Raw genomic sequence first — 15,708 nt, 5'->3', positions numbered from 1 at the left:
CGCATTAATGCTAAGGATAGACAGCCGCATTAATGCTAAGGATAGACAGCCGCATTAATGCTAAGGATAGACAGCCGCATTAATGCTAAGGATAGACAGCCGCATTAATGCTAAGGATAGACAGCCGCATTAATGCTAAGGATAGACAGCCGCATTAATGCTAAGGATAGACAGCCGCATTAATGCTAAGGATAGACAGCCGCATTAATGCTAAGGATAGACAGCCGCATTAATGTTAAGGATAGACAGCCTCTTTAATGCTAAGGATAGACAGCCGCATTAATGCTAAGGATAGACAGACCATTTATCCTTAGTATAAAAGGGGCTGTCTATCTCTTGAATAACAAAAAACAATCCTGTTATAAAATTGTGGAACAAATACCTGTCCAGTCCCACACCAATCAGTGCAGAAGCTATGCTCTCCCTTGGTCTGTTTTTACATGAGGCTGGCATGTGACCACTGCAGCCAGTCTATGGTCACTTGCCATATTATTGGCGCTGAGTACCATAGTAGAACATGCGTCACCACCGAGGACACAGATTGGCTACAGTAATCACATGCCTCTTTCTTGTGATCACAGACCAGGAGGCTAGGCAGTGCGTGTATGCTGGATTGGAGAGAAGAGGGCATGTTTGTATTCTGCCACCGATTTTACTTTTTTGTTTTTGTTTTTGTTTTGTTTTGTTTTTCTTTAATTCAAATGTGGATAATCCCCTTAAATATTAATTGTATTGCCTCATATTACACAAATAGTAGAGTGCAGGCACAGAAAAAAGTGAGAGGCAGAGTTAGGCCATTTTCACACGAGTGTCACCTCAAAATATGCTGGTGTGACAATGGTCTTATATTTTCTTTCCAACAAGGATTACTTACAGCTGAGGAATACCTCTGGGAAATATACAGAGCAAAAGAATACAAAAATGATTGAACTTAATAAAAAAAAAAAAAAATCTATCCAGTATTAATATTTTAGAGATCGTTCACCTTAATAACTATGTGACAGACATAACCTAGCATTGTGCAACGTTGCTGATAAATCTTCCCTAGTTTGTAGGTCCTGAATTCCTGCCCGGTTAATAAGGGAGTTTTCCAAGATATACATGAAGTTTTGGAAAATCCCTTTGCTGTGCAGGATGTCAGATGGATACAATCGTTAGCATATACTTCAGTTTTGGGATACTTTCCATCGCCATCACATAACTATGACAGTCAGCCATGGCCCGGTCCATGTAATCTTAAGGGTTCTCGCCATGACTGGAACCATCATGTAGCCACCCCACTTTTAATGCAGTGTGCCCAAATACATTTTTTAAAATGAGAATGTCTGCCTATGATAGTAGCATTTAAAAAAATAAAGTTACAGATTCCTCTATAAAGCTTCTTTAAATTGTACAAAATGAGAAAAACCTTTCTACCATCTTCACAAAATAGCTCCACACCCATAGACAGGTTGCATGTGGTAATGCAGCTCAAACCCTTTCCCTTTAATTCCTCAGCTGCAATACCATACACAACCTGCAGACAGGTGTGGCGCTGTTTGTGGAAGAAGAAAAAAAGCTCATATGGGTTACTTATCCTCATTTATTCCAGACGTTAATGGCTGCCATAGAAAAATGCCGTTGCTCTAAATTACCATTCTCATCATGTCGCACACATTATTTGATGCTGTTGAAAAATGTATTTTATACATTTTATTATACATATTCTCAAAGTCGCTTTCCACAATTGGGCAAGTTCTCCTGGGAAATGTTTGGCTTCTTCTTTCTTGATGCAGCTGCTTTTCAGAAGGTGATGATCAATAAATATCATCTTTTCCTGCACAATTCTTGCACTGATTGCAGCCTGAGAAGACTGATCATACAGCACAAGGCTTTGTCCTCATGTGCACAGTCCCCCATATTGGCCTGTGTGTTAGGCTACTTTCACACTAGCGTCCGACGAGAGATTCCGACGCTAGCGTTTAGCGCATTGCACAATGGAGGCAGCAGATGCATTTCTCCGGCGCATCCGCTGCCCCATTGTAAGGTGTGGGGGCGGAGTTCCGGCCGCGCATGCGCGGTCGGAAAAAGCGGTCTGTCAGGAGCAAAAAACGTTACATGTAGCGTTTTTTGCTCCCGACGGTCCGCAGAAGCACGACGCATCCGTCGCTCGACGGATGCGACGTGTGGCAATCCGTCGCAAATGCGTCGTCAATGCAAGTCTATGGGGAAAAAACGCATCCTGCAAGACCTTTTGCAGGATGCGTTTTTTCTGCAAAACGACGCATTGTGACGGATTGCAGAAAACGCTAGTGTGAAAGTAGCCTTATTAGCGCCATGTCTTGACTGCTGTCTGTACAGGGGAACATTTATTGATCGTTCGTTGTGACTCAACTGGTCATTTGCGTAAATTCGATCGGAATGCACTAATAGGGTATTTGAAAGTAAGTTTATGTCAGAAAGTCCCTTTTTAATGTTAGTTATTTGCAAAGAAATCTAATCTCCCTAATTGCCTTTGGTTCAGTGATCATCATCAATGGAAACCCTTAAAGGGAACCTGTCACCCCGTTTTTTGAGATTGAGCTATAAATACTGTTAAATAGGGCCTGCGCTGTGTGTTACTATAGTGTATGTAGTGTACCCTGATTCCCCATGTATGCTGAGAAATACATTACCAAAGTCGCCGTTTTCGCCTGTCAATCAGGCTGGTCTGGTCAGGTGGGCGTGTTCACAGCGCTCTTTTCTTCCCCAGCTTTCCGTTGGTGGCGTAGTGGTGTGCGCATGTCCAGAGTTCCGACTTCCCTGCGCCCACGTGAAGACACAGCGCGCGATCTGCGCTGTAATCCCTTGCATCGGTGGGGGCGGCCATCTTCCTGTGGCCGCGCGTGCGCAGATGGAGTACTCTGCTGCACGGGGCTTCAGGAAAATGGCCGCGGGCAGCCGCGCGTGCGCATTAGAGATCGCGGCGGCCATTTTCCCAAAGCCGAGTTTGCATCTCGGCTTTGGGAAAATGGCGGCCGCGATCTCTAATGCGCACGCGCGGCTGCCCGCGGCCATTTTCCTGAAGCCCCGTGCAGCAGAGCACTCCATCTGCGCACGCGCGGCCCCAGGAAGATGGCCGCCCCCACCGATGCAAGGGATTACAGCGCTGATCGCGCGCTGTGTCTTCACGTGGGCGCAGGGAAGTCGGAACTCTGGACATGCGCACACCACTACGCCACCAACGGAAAGCTGGGGAAGAAAAGAGCGCTGTGAACACGCCCACCTGACCACACCAGCCTGATTGACAGGCGAAAACGGCGACTTTGGTAATGTATTTCTCAGCATACATGGGGAATCAGGGTACACTACATACACTATAGTAACACACAGCGCAGGCCCTATTTAACAGTATTTATAGCTCAATCTCAAAAAACGGGGTGACAGGTTCCCTTTAATTATTAATGTAAACACAAGGTCTGGCAGGAGGTCGGCTAATGATCTGTATGATCTCTCTTTCTCTGTGGCTGCAGGACATGCATTACCCTATTTGTTCTGATTTGTATTTGCCTCTGATTCTAAAATATTTGCAGATTTTGCGATATTCTGCAGCATCTTTGGGAAATCATTTGACTTGAGATAGTGATATATCAATAGACTGCTCTGTTAACCCGTTATATGGCGATTGGATTCTTTGGTCTTGATGAACAAAGAGGAGTTAATGAATTTGTTGCATCATTCAGATGCCACACACCACCACAAAAAATGTACTTTTGTGGCATACGTTTTTCTGACTTTGCTTGGCTTACTCGACCACCCCACTCCCATATAAGCGCAGCTTATTTTTCAGATATTTGGCAGAGCTAGATGGGAGTGGTGTAAAAAATGCCAAAATCCACAATGTTATCTCAACTACATATTGCATACAAATTTGAAATATTCTAAGCAGGTTAACTATAGGAAACTGGCAACAAAGACTATATGTGGCGATTGGGCTACTGGACTCTATATTGGACATTTGGGCAACTGTACTATGTATGGGGCGATTCCACTACAGGACTCACTGGGGGCAATTGGACTACTGAAATCGATATGGGGTGATTCCACTACTGGACTCGATATGGGATGATTGCACTACTGGACCCGATATGGGGCGATTGCACTACAGGACTCGATATGGGGTGATTGCACTACTGGACTCGATATGGGGTAATTCCACTACAGGACTCGATATGGGGTGATTGCACTACTGGACTCGATATGGGGTGATTGCACTACTGGACTCGATATGGGGCGATTGCACTTCTGGACTCGATATGGGATGATTTCACTACAGGACTCGAGATGGGGTCGATGGCCCTACTGGACCCGATATGGGGGTGATTGCACTACTGGACTCGATATGGGATGATTCCACTACTGGACTCGATATGGGATGATTGCACTACTGGACCCGATATGGGGCGATTCCACTACAGGACTCGATATGGGATGATTCCACTACTGGACTCGATATGGGGCGATTCCACTAATGGACTCGATATGGGGCGATTGCACTACAGGACTCGATATGGGGCGAATGCACTTCTGGACTCGATATGGGGCGATTGCACTTCTGGACTCGATATGGGGCGATTGCACTTCTGGACTCGATATGGGGCGATTGCACTTCTGGACTCGATATGGGGCGATTGCACTTCTGGACTCGATATGGGATGATTTCACTACTGGACTCGATATGGGATGATTGCACTACTGGACCCGATATGGGGCGATTCCACTACAGGACTCGATATGGGATGATTCCACTACTGGACTCGATATGGGGCGATTCCACTAATGGACTCGATATGGGGCGATTGCACTACAGGACTCGATATGGGGCGAATGCACTTCTGGACTCGATATGGGGCGATTGCACTTCTGGACTCGATATGGGGCGATTGCACTTCTGGACTCGATATGGGATGATTTCACTACTGGACTCGATATGGGATGATTGCACTACTGGACCCGATATGGGGCGATTCCACTACAGGACTCGATATGGGATGATTCCACTACTGGACTCGATATGGGGCGATTCCACTAATGGACTCGATATGGGGCGATTGCACTACAGGACTCGATATGGGGCGAATGCACTTCTGGACTCGATATGGGGCGATTGCACTTCTGGACTCGATATGGGGCGATTGCACTTCTGGACTCGATATGGGGCGATTGCACTTCTGGACTCGATATGGGATGATTTCACTACTGGACTCGATATGGGATGATTGCACTACTGGACCCGATATGGGGCGATTCCACTACAGGACTCGATATGGGATGATTGCACTACTGGACCCGATATGGGGCGATTCCACTACAGGACTCGATATGGGATGATTCCACTACTGGACTCGATATGGGGCGATTCCACTAATGGACTCGATATGGGGCGAATGCACTACAGGACTCGATATGGGGCGATTGCACTTCTGGACTCGATATGGGGCGATTGCACTTCTGGACTCGATATGGGATGATTTCACTACTGGACTCGATATGGGATGATTGCACTACTGGACCCGATATGGGGCGATTCCACTACAGGACTCGATATGGGATGATTCCACTACTGGACTCGATATGGGATGATTTCACTACAGGACTTGATATGGGACGATACCACTACACGACTCTGGATTGGGTCGATTTGCACTACTGGACTCGATATGGGGGGGATTCCACCATTGGACTTTATATGGGGCGATTGCACTACTGGACTAGATATGGGGGTGATTGCACTACTGGACTCGATATGGGATGATTCCACTACTGGACTCGATATGGGATGATTGGACTACTGGACTCAATATGGGGCGATTCCACTACAGGACTCGATATGGGGTGATTTCACTGGATCCCAGTCTATCTACCAAGAATTACTGTATTGTTCTTATAAAGCTAGGCCTACATGGCAACTTTAGCCAAGACAGTCGCCTCTGCGTGGAGATGTTGCAATACGACCCCATTAACATGTATAGCTTCGCAATGTAGCAATGGCACTCAGCAAACTTTGGTTGCGCAATGCCTGTCATGGCCGTAGGCATTGGATTCTTACTTTGGAGGTAGACTGAGGTAAGCTGTCACCTGACATCTCTCTCGGAGAAACACAGGACCAGCATGTTGAGTTCCAGCAACGTTTTTTCAGACACTTGGGCGGTATTCGGTCACATGAGATCATTGGCCGATCAGTTTGTGATCACCTGGTGTGGCTCTCTAATGAGTGTGACCGTGTTATTTGTCACTGTAGTGAGGTAATGGGTAATTGCATCCAGCTGGACACTAATGTATATACATGTCTTCTTTCTTGCTCCCCCCTCTCATTTTCTATTTGTCAGTGACTTAATTTTTGCCAGAGCTGTATAATAAGAGACCATTGCACAGTTTTTAAAAAAAATCTGCTTCTCTACATATCTGACAGCCAGTGTCAGTTGAATTCCAATGAGAGTACACCTCATTCTACATAAAGGGAACCTGTCAGTAGATTTTGCCACTATAAGATGCAGCCTTTCAGGACTTATCTACAGCATTTTATAATGCTGTAGATAAGCCCCCCGTCCGACCTGCAAGTGAAGAAAAATAAGTTATATTATACTCACTCGGGGGGCGGTCCGGTTCGATAGGTGTTGCAGGTCCGGGTCTGGTGCCTCCCATCTTCTTGCGACGCCGCCCTCCTGCTTCTTCATCGCTCCCCGGCGTCGGCGCTCCTGCGTTGGCGTACTTCTCTGCCCTGTTGAGGGCAGAGTAAAGTACTGCAGTGTGAAGGCGCTGGGAAAGGTCAGAGAGGCCCGGCGCCTGCGCATTGCAGTACTTTACTCTTCCCTAAACAGGCAGGGCAGAGAAGTACGCCTGCACAGGAGCGCCGATGCCGGGGAGCGATGAAGAAGCACGAGGGCATCGTGGCAAGAAGATGGGAGGTGCCAGACCCGGACCTGCGACACCCATCGGACCGCACAGGACAGTACCCCCGGGTGAGTATAATATAAGCCCTGAAAGGCGGTGGCCACATCTTATAGCGGCAAAATCTGCTGACAGGTTCCCTTTAATGTGCTTCTGATTAGGTGATCACCTGAACCAAATTTTAGTTAACGAAGGACGGTATAAAAAATACTGCTGTGGTGTTCACAATCCTCTTGCAATAGGACAAGCTGGATGGCAAAACAAGTGATAGTAATATCCCAAAAGGAATAGGAATGAAAAATAACTTTTAACCATGCCAAAGGAGTTGAAAAGTCTTGAGTGAGGAAAAGAATGGCTCAATTCTGGCTTTACTAGCAGAGGGACACCGTGAGTGTCATGTTGCCTCCATCCTTAAAATTTCTAAGACGGCAGTCCATTACAACAAGATCAAGCAGCAGACATTGGGGACAACAAAGCTACAGACCAGCAGAGGGTGAAAATGACTCTCCACTGACTGGGACGACTGTCATCTTATTCGAATGTCACTCAGCAACCGCAGGATGACATCAAGTGACCTACAAAAGGAATGGCAAATGGCAGCTGGGGTGAAGTGAACAGCAAGAACAATTCGTAACAGGCTCCTAGAGGCAGGACTCAAGTCATGTAAAGCTAGAAAAAAGCCTTTCATCAATAAGAAGCAAAGGAGAGCCAGGCTGAAGTTTGCCAAAGACCATAAAGATTGGGTCATGGAGGACTGGAGTAAGGTAATCTTCTCTGATGAGTCTAATTTTCAGCTTTGCCCAACACCTGGTCATCTAATGGTTAGACGGAGACCTGGAGAGGCGTACAAGACCGTGTCTTGCACCCACTGTGAAATTTGGTGGAGGATCGGTGATGATCTGGGGATGTTTCAGAAAGGCTGGCATTGGGCAGGTTGTTCTTTGTGAAGGACGTATAAATTAAGCCGCATATAAGGTTACCCTGGAAAAACAGTTGATTCCTTCTGCTCAGGCAATGTTCCTCAACACTAAAGACAATGCGCCATGCCACACACTAAATCCCTGTCATGGCCAGCCCAATCTCCAGACCTGAACCCTATTGAAAACCACAGGAATGTTATCTAGAGGAAGATGGATAGTCACAAGCCATCCAACAAAGAAGAACTGTTTACATTTTTGTACCAGGAGTGGCATAAGGTCACCCAAAAGCAGTGTGAAAGACTGGTGGAAAGCATGCCAAGACGTATGAAAGCTGTGATTAAAAATCATGGTTATTCCACAAAATATTGATTTCTGAACTCTTCCTGAGTAGTATTATTGGTTTTAAATGATTATAAACTTGTTTTTTTTGCATTATTTGAGGTCTGCAAGCAATGCGTTTTTTTGTTATTTTGACCATTTCTCATTTTCAGAAAATAAATGCAAAATTTATTGCTTGGAACTTCGGAGACATGTTGTCAGTAGTTTATAGAATAAAAGAACAATTTACATTTTACTCAAAAATATACCTGTAAAGAGAAAAATCAGACAAACTGAAAATTTTGCAGTGGCCTCTTAATTTTCGGCAGAGCTGTATGTTCCTCCCTATTAAACCACAGATGGCAAAAATGTAAGTGGCATTGCGGCTCATCTAAGCTGGCATACACAGATGAGTAATGAGAGTCTCCAATTCTGTATTCAGCTTTAAGAAGGCTAGCGTTGGAGTTTGGTTATAGGAATAGAAAATTACGTCACACGACGGACACAAATTGCGCCAGATGGATCCTCTTAAAGGGGGTTCTCCTGTGTAAACTATATCATCTATCCACAGAATAGGTGATAACATATTGATCGGTGGTGGTCTGCATTCCGGCACCCCAACCCATTGGCAGAATGGACAGTTTTTATCCCTGATTGGGCACTTAAATCTCTTTTAGAATGGGGCAGCAGTACACATGCCCAACTGCTGATCAGTTCATTTTTAGATGGGGCTGCAGTAAGCATTTTCGGTAGCTCCATAGAGAATGAATGGAGGGATATTAAAGAGGGGTTTTCCAAACAAAAGTACATTTTAATAAGTAGATCTTGGAATAATAATAATAATAATAAGTTCCACAATTGGATGTGTTTAAATAAAATGTTCTTGTGCTGAGATAATCTTATAAATGTGCCCCTGCTGTGTACTGTGTAATGTCTGTGTCTGACCGTACTGATACATGATTTGATCATACCACATCTCCTGGGCAGGGAAAGAAGCAAAAGAGAGTATATAGACAGCACAGCATGGGATCGCAAATAATTCTTTCTTTGAAGTAAAACCTTGTTTAAACACACACAGGCAGGGAAACGTTTTACCTCACAGAATCAGCTGTAATCTCATGCTGTCCTGCCTGTATACTCTCTTTTGTGTCCTTTTCTGTCCAGGAGATGTGGTGTGATCAGACCATGTTCCAGACACAGCCATTACACAGTACACAGCAGGGGCACATTTATAAGATTATTTCAGCACAGGAACATTTTGTTTTCACTGGAGAACCTCGTTAACTATAATGGAGACTTTTTGGCCAACTGTCATTTTAACCGAATAAATATTCTACAGTATTCTGCACTTATTTTTCTTATAATAAATGTGAGAACTTGCAAAGGATCTTCGAAAAGGTACCTAGATTACCTGAGTACACACAGGTTTTACGTGACCTTTCGTTTGGTGTCTAAGACTGAAGCAGCTTTTTATTTTGAATAAAAATCAAGTAATACCTGCGCTGAGTAACAAAAAATCCTCCGAACCACACAATCTATGTTATCCAAAAAAGAATTTTTATAGGTAACTATACCAGAATAACAAGAGCATAACCGCGGTGTGGATAAATATCCTATTTCATGAGGTACCAGCAACGTTTTTGGTTATCAAGTGGGTAAATATAACAAATTGTTACCTTTGAGTAGTCAGTGGAGTTAACCGGCTCCTTGTGATGGTCTTACTGAACCATATCCATTGCGTCCGTAGTATACAAGAAACTGTCAAGCTTCCTATAATTGTCCTATTAGGCTATGTCCACTGCGGTTTTTGTCTTCAGATGAAGCCGCTCTGGGTTTTATCCGCTGCGTCCGTAGTTCCGGTGTGGATCTTCAGGTGGAGCCGCTCTGTGCGCTGCCCCGGCCGGTGGCAGAACGCTCAAAGCACGCTCCCCACTTGGGACTAGTGAGCGCTGGAGTAGCCGCTGGGTCCTCTGCCGAAGCAGGACCTTCCGTGACGTCACGATCACGTGAGTAAACACGTGACTAGGCTAAGGAGAGCAGCGAGGACCAAATCCTACGCGTTTCGGAACTACCGTGTTCCTTCTTCAGGGATGGTCTGTACTGGCAGCTCTCCATCTTATATATCCTCCAGCGCTCTTGCAATGCCCTTAATTGGTGAACGCAAACAGCTCTACTTCGCTGTTGAGGCCCCTTGGGGCCAATGTATCCAGTTCAAAAATCATTTTCGTTTCTTCTCTTGACATTTTGTCTAATATAGTCACCCTTTCTATATATAAGGGCATTGCAAGAGCGCTGGAGGATATATAAGATGGAGAGCTGCCAGTACAGACCATCCCTGAAGAAGGAACACGGTAGTTCCGAAACGCGTAGGATTTGGTCCTCGCTGCTCTCCTTAGCCTAGTCACGTGTTTAGGCTACGTTCACACTAGCGTTCGGCTAGTGTGCGTCGCGCTAGCGTCGGGCGACGCACGCGTCATGCGCCCCTATGTTTAACATGGGGGACGCATGCGTTTTTGCTTGTTGCGTTTTCCGACACGTGCGTCTTTTTTGACGCTAGCGTCGGACCAAGAAAACGCAACAAGTTGCATTTTTCTTGCGTCCGATTTTCGTCAAAAAACGACGCACGCTTCGAAAAACGCAGCGTTTTTGCGTGCGTTTGCATGCGTTTTTCGGTGCGTTGTGCGTCGCGTCGCCGACGCAGCGGCGCACAACGCTAGTGTGAACGTAGCCTTACTCACGTGATCGTGACGTCACGGAAGGTCCTGCTTCGGCAGAGGACCCAGCGGCTACTCCAGCGCTCACTAGTCCCAAGTGGGGAGCGTGCTTTGAGCGTTCTGCCGCCGGCCGGGGCAGCGCACAGAGCGGCTCCACCTGAAGATCCACACCGGAACTACGGACGCAGCGGATAAAACCCAGAGCGGCTTCATCTGAAGACAAAAACCGCAGTGGACATAGCCTAATAGGACAATTATAGGAAGCTTGACAGTTTCTTGTATACTACGGACGCAATGGATATGGTTCAGTAAGACCATCACAAGGAGCCTGTTAACTCCACTGACTACTCAAAGGTAACAATTTGTTATATTTACCCACTTGATAACCAAAAACGTTGCTGGTACCTCATGAAATAGGATATTTATCCACACCGCGGTTATGCTCTTGTTATTCTGGTAACTTACAGGGTTACAGTCTGTTTAGAAAGGATCGTAAAAATCGGAGAGGAGGAGGGGTTTGTCTCTATGTAAAGTCTTGTCTAAAGTCCACTTTAAGGGAGGATATTAGCGAAGGAAATGAGAATGTCGAGTCCATATGGGTCGAAATTCATGGAGAGAAAAATGGTAACAAAATTCTCATTGGGGTCTGTTACAAACCCCCAAATATAACAGAAACCATGGAAAGTCTACTTCTAAAGCAGATAAATGAAGCTGCAACCCATAATGAGGTCCTGGTTATGGGGGACTTTAACTACCCGGATATTAACTGGGAAACAGAAACCTGTGAAACCCATAAAGGCAACAGGTTTCTGCTAATAACCAAGAAAAATTATCTTTCACAATTGGTGCAGAATCCAACCAGAGGAGCAGCACTTTTAGACCTAATACTATCTAATAGACCTGACAGAATAACAAATCTGCAGGTGGTCGGGCATCTAGGAAATAGCGACCACAATATTGTACAGTTTCACCTGTCTTTCACTAGGGGGACTTGTCAGGGAGTCACAAAAACACTGAACTTTAGGAAGGCAAAGTTTGACCAGCTTAGAGATGCCCTTAATCTGGTAGACTGGGACAATATCCTCAGAAATAAGAATACAGATAATAAATGGGAAATGTTTAAGAACATCCTAAATAAGCAGTGTAAGCGGTTTATACCTTGTGGGAATAAAAGGACTAGAAATAGGAAAAACCCAATGTGGCTAAACAAAGAAGTAAGACAGGCAATTAACAGTAAAAAGAAAGCATTTGCACTACTAAAGCAGGATGGCACCATTGAAGCTCTAAAAAACTATAGGGAGAAAAATACTTTATCTAAAAAACTAATTAAAGCTGCCAAAAAGGAAACAGAGAAGCACATTGCTAAGGAGAGTAAAACTAATCCCAAACTGTTCTTCAACTATATCAATAGTAAAAGAATAAAAACTGAAAATGTAGGCCCCTTAAAAAATAGTGAGGAAAGAATGGTTGTAGATGACGAGGAAAAAGCTAACATATTAAACACCTTCTTCACCACGGTATTCACGGTGGAAAATGAAATGCTAGGTGAAATCCCAAGAAACAATGAAAACCCTATATTAAGGGTCACCAATCTAACCCAAGAAGAGGTGCGAAACCGGCTAAATAAGATTAAAATAGATAAATCTCCGGGTCCGGATGGCATACACCCACGAGTACTAAGAGAACTAAGTAATGTAATAGATAAACCATTATTTCTTATTTTTAGGGACTCTATAGCGACAGGGTCTGTTCCGCAGCATTGGCGCATAGCAAATGTGGTGCCAATATTCAAAAAGGGCTCTAAAAGTGAACCTGGAAATTATAGGCCAGTAAGTCTAACCTCTATTGTTGGTAAAATATTTGAAGGGTTTCTGAGGGATGTTATTCTGGATTATCTCAATGAGAATAACTGTTTAACTCCATATCAGCATGGGTTTATGAGAAATCGCTCCTGTCAAACCAATCTAATCAGTTTTTATGAAGAGGTAAGCTATAGGCTGGACCACGGTGAGTCATTAGACGTGGTATATCTCGATTTTTCCAAAGCGTTTGATACCGTGCCGCACAAGAGGTTGGTACACAAAATGAGAATGCTTGGTCTGGGGGAAATTGTGTGTAAATGGGTTAGTAACTGGCTTAGTGATAGAAAGCAGAGGGTGGTTATAAATGGTATAGTCTCTAACTGGGTCGCTGTGACCAGTGGGGTACCGCAGGGGTCAGTATTGGGACCTGTTCTCTTCAACATATTCATTAATGATCTGGTAGAAGGTTTACACAGTAAAATATCGATATTTGCAGATGATACAAAACTATGTAAAGCAGTTAATACAAGAGAAGATAGTATTCTGCTACAGATGGATCAGGATAAGTTGGAAACTTGGGCTGAAAGGTGGCAGATGAGGTTTAACAATGATAAATGTAAGGTTATACACATGGGAAGAAGGAATCAATGTCACCATTACACACTGAATGGGAAACCACTGGGTAAATCTGACAGGGAGAAGGACTTGGGGATCCTAGTTAATGATAAACTTACCTGGAGCAGCCAGTGCCAGGCAGCAGCTGCCAAGGCAAACAGGATCATGGGGTGCATTAAAAGAGGTCTGGATACACATGATGAGAGCATTATACAATACAAATATCTCGCTGAGGATCTGTTTATACCAAGGAAGGTGACGGGCACAAGGGGGCATTCTTTGCGTCTGGAGGAGAGAAGGTTTTTCCACCAACATAGAAGAGGATTCTTTACTGTTAGGGCAGTGAGAATCTGGAATTGCTTGCCTGAGGAGGTGGTGATGGCGAACTCAGTCGAGGGGTTCAAGAGAGGCCTGGATGTCTTCCTGGAGCAGAACAATATTGTATCATACACTTATTAGGTTCTGTAGAAGGACGTAGATCTGGGGATTTATTATGATGGAATATAGGCTGAACTGGATGGACAAATGTCTTTTTTCGGCCTTACTAACTGTGTTACTATATTACTATGTTAAAAATTATTTTTTGGATAACATAGATTGTGTGGTTCGGAGGATTTTTTGTTACTCAGCGCAGGTATTACTTGATTTTTATTTTTTATAGATTACGATACAAAAAGGTGGAATTGTATCATTACTTGCTGCCGAGTTTCTTAAGGGTTGAAGCGCTCCCTGAAGAAGGAGAACGTTTTTCTCCGAAACGCGTTGGAATTGGTCCTAAGCTCTTTCCATAGCCGGTCACGTGATTACTCACGTGACTGTGACGTCACACTAGGTCCTGCTAGAGCAGCATGACCTAACGGCTCTGTCCAGCAACGTGGACACACTTCTCTGCACGCAGACGTGCGCTGCCACCGGCCGGGGCAGTGCCTGCGATCCGGATCGCTACAGGACTACTTGCGGACTATATTTTATTTCATCCGTTCCCGGTTACATGATTGGAAGAAATCAAGACCTCAAAATAAGTGCTGCTGACCGGATAATCCGGCATTTCATCTTTTTCGCGTTATTTGGATGTTCCGAGAAGGCTACTCTGCAGGATTCCTGTCCCTTCTGACTGTTCCCTCAGGTAGCTATATATATTCTTTTACTTTACTTGCGGTATGAGGTAGTTTGAGCACCTTGTTCTGTGGTCCTCTGACGGGTTTTTCAGCGCAGACAGTCTGTTTTTTATTTGTTTTTTATTTGTTAGATTTTTCTATTTGCTTGCGGTGGGTGGCACCGCAATTCTGTTTGCTGCAGGCATAATTTGTTGTGAGCGCTACAGGTTTTGTTTTTTAGTATGGAATTGTATCATTACTTGCTGCCGAGTTTCTTAAGGGTTGAAGCGCTACTGGTCTTTTTATAGAAACAAGCTTTTTATTTTGATTTTACAAAGCTGTAATTGTGTTCAGGAACATAAAGGTTGCCTATCATTGGAAAAAGGTTTTATTAAATGATAGTGTTGCTAAAGGGTCTACGTCCGGACTGCCACAATAGCACAAAACACTCAAGTCTGCAGTGCTTGTGAGATTGTGGTGTACCCGTTCAACAGAACGTCCATGGGTCCATACTCCACTCTCGCAGAGCACTGTATGGACACAAAAAGTTTCTGTTGAGCCCATACACTAGTGAGCGCACACTCCTTCAGGAGCTGCTCACAGAGCCGTGATATCAACGAGTGTTGGTTCCCTCAGAACCCAGATCCTCACTGATCAACAGAACTTTGCATCCCCTAATATTGTCTCTTCATGTTTTTTTTCAAATAACATCCATTTTAAGAGTTTCGTCATGTGACCCATCACATCTTTTAATTGAGTCAGTAACAATCCCACATGGCCAGCACCTTTAACCCTTTGCGATCAGCTGTTTGTGCCAGTGGAAACTCCATACAGCCGCTCACTTGCCCTCCATATTGGATGACTCTGTTATGTTTTGAAGTTTTGAAAATGGCACTAATCCACCATGTAGTTAAAGGTCCTTTCTCTATCACTGTAAGGCCCAGTTAACATCCTGTTTTTCATCTAGATTTGGAAAACCCTAATGGAAAATACATGGTAAGCATAGCCATACTGCCAGTCTCTGTTGGGTTGGAGACATAGGTATAGAATATGCGGTGCAGTAGAATATGCTAATCCACATGTCCAACCAATATCTGAAAAATTAGAGCCAGAGCACATGTTGGAATAAGTGCAATACATAGGTGTTCATTCACACAGTGGCCATTTAACAAGTATACCCTGTAGTAACTAAATGAATAGAAATAGTAGATGTAAGTAACATAGGGTACTTGGTTAACATTGTTTTGATCAGGGCTGTGGAGTCGGTAAGCCAAACCTCCAACTCCTCAATTTCCATGACACCGACTCCAACTCCGACTGCACCAAAATGGGC

The 15,708-nt window shown here is 44.5% G+C and overlaps 1 protein-coding gene across 1 annotated transcript in view; it reads left to right on the top strand.

The window, feature by feature from the left end:
• Positions 1–15,708, top strand: part of PEAK1 (pseudopodium enriched atypical kinase 1) — an 80,905-nt gene that overhangs the window by 29,905 nt on the left and 35,292 nt on the right. The gene's annotated exons all lie outside the window — the stretch shown is intronic.

Source organism: Ranitomeya imitator, chromosome 4, assembly GCF_032444005.1.
Source record: "Ranitomeya imitator isolate aRanImi1 chromosome 4, aRanImi1.pri, whole genome shotgun sequence".
Taxonomy (NCBI): Eukaryota; Metazoa; Chordata; class Amphibia; order Anura; family Dendrobatidae; genus Ranitomeya; species Ranitomeya imitator.
Note: the sequence above shows the minus strand (reverse complement) of the source record. Positions and strands in the feature narration are given on the sequence as shown.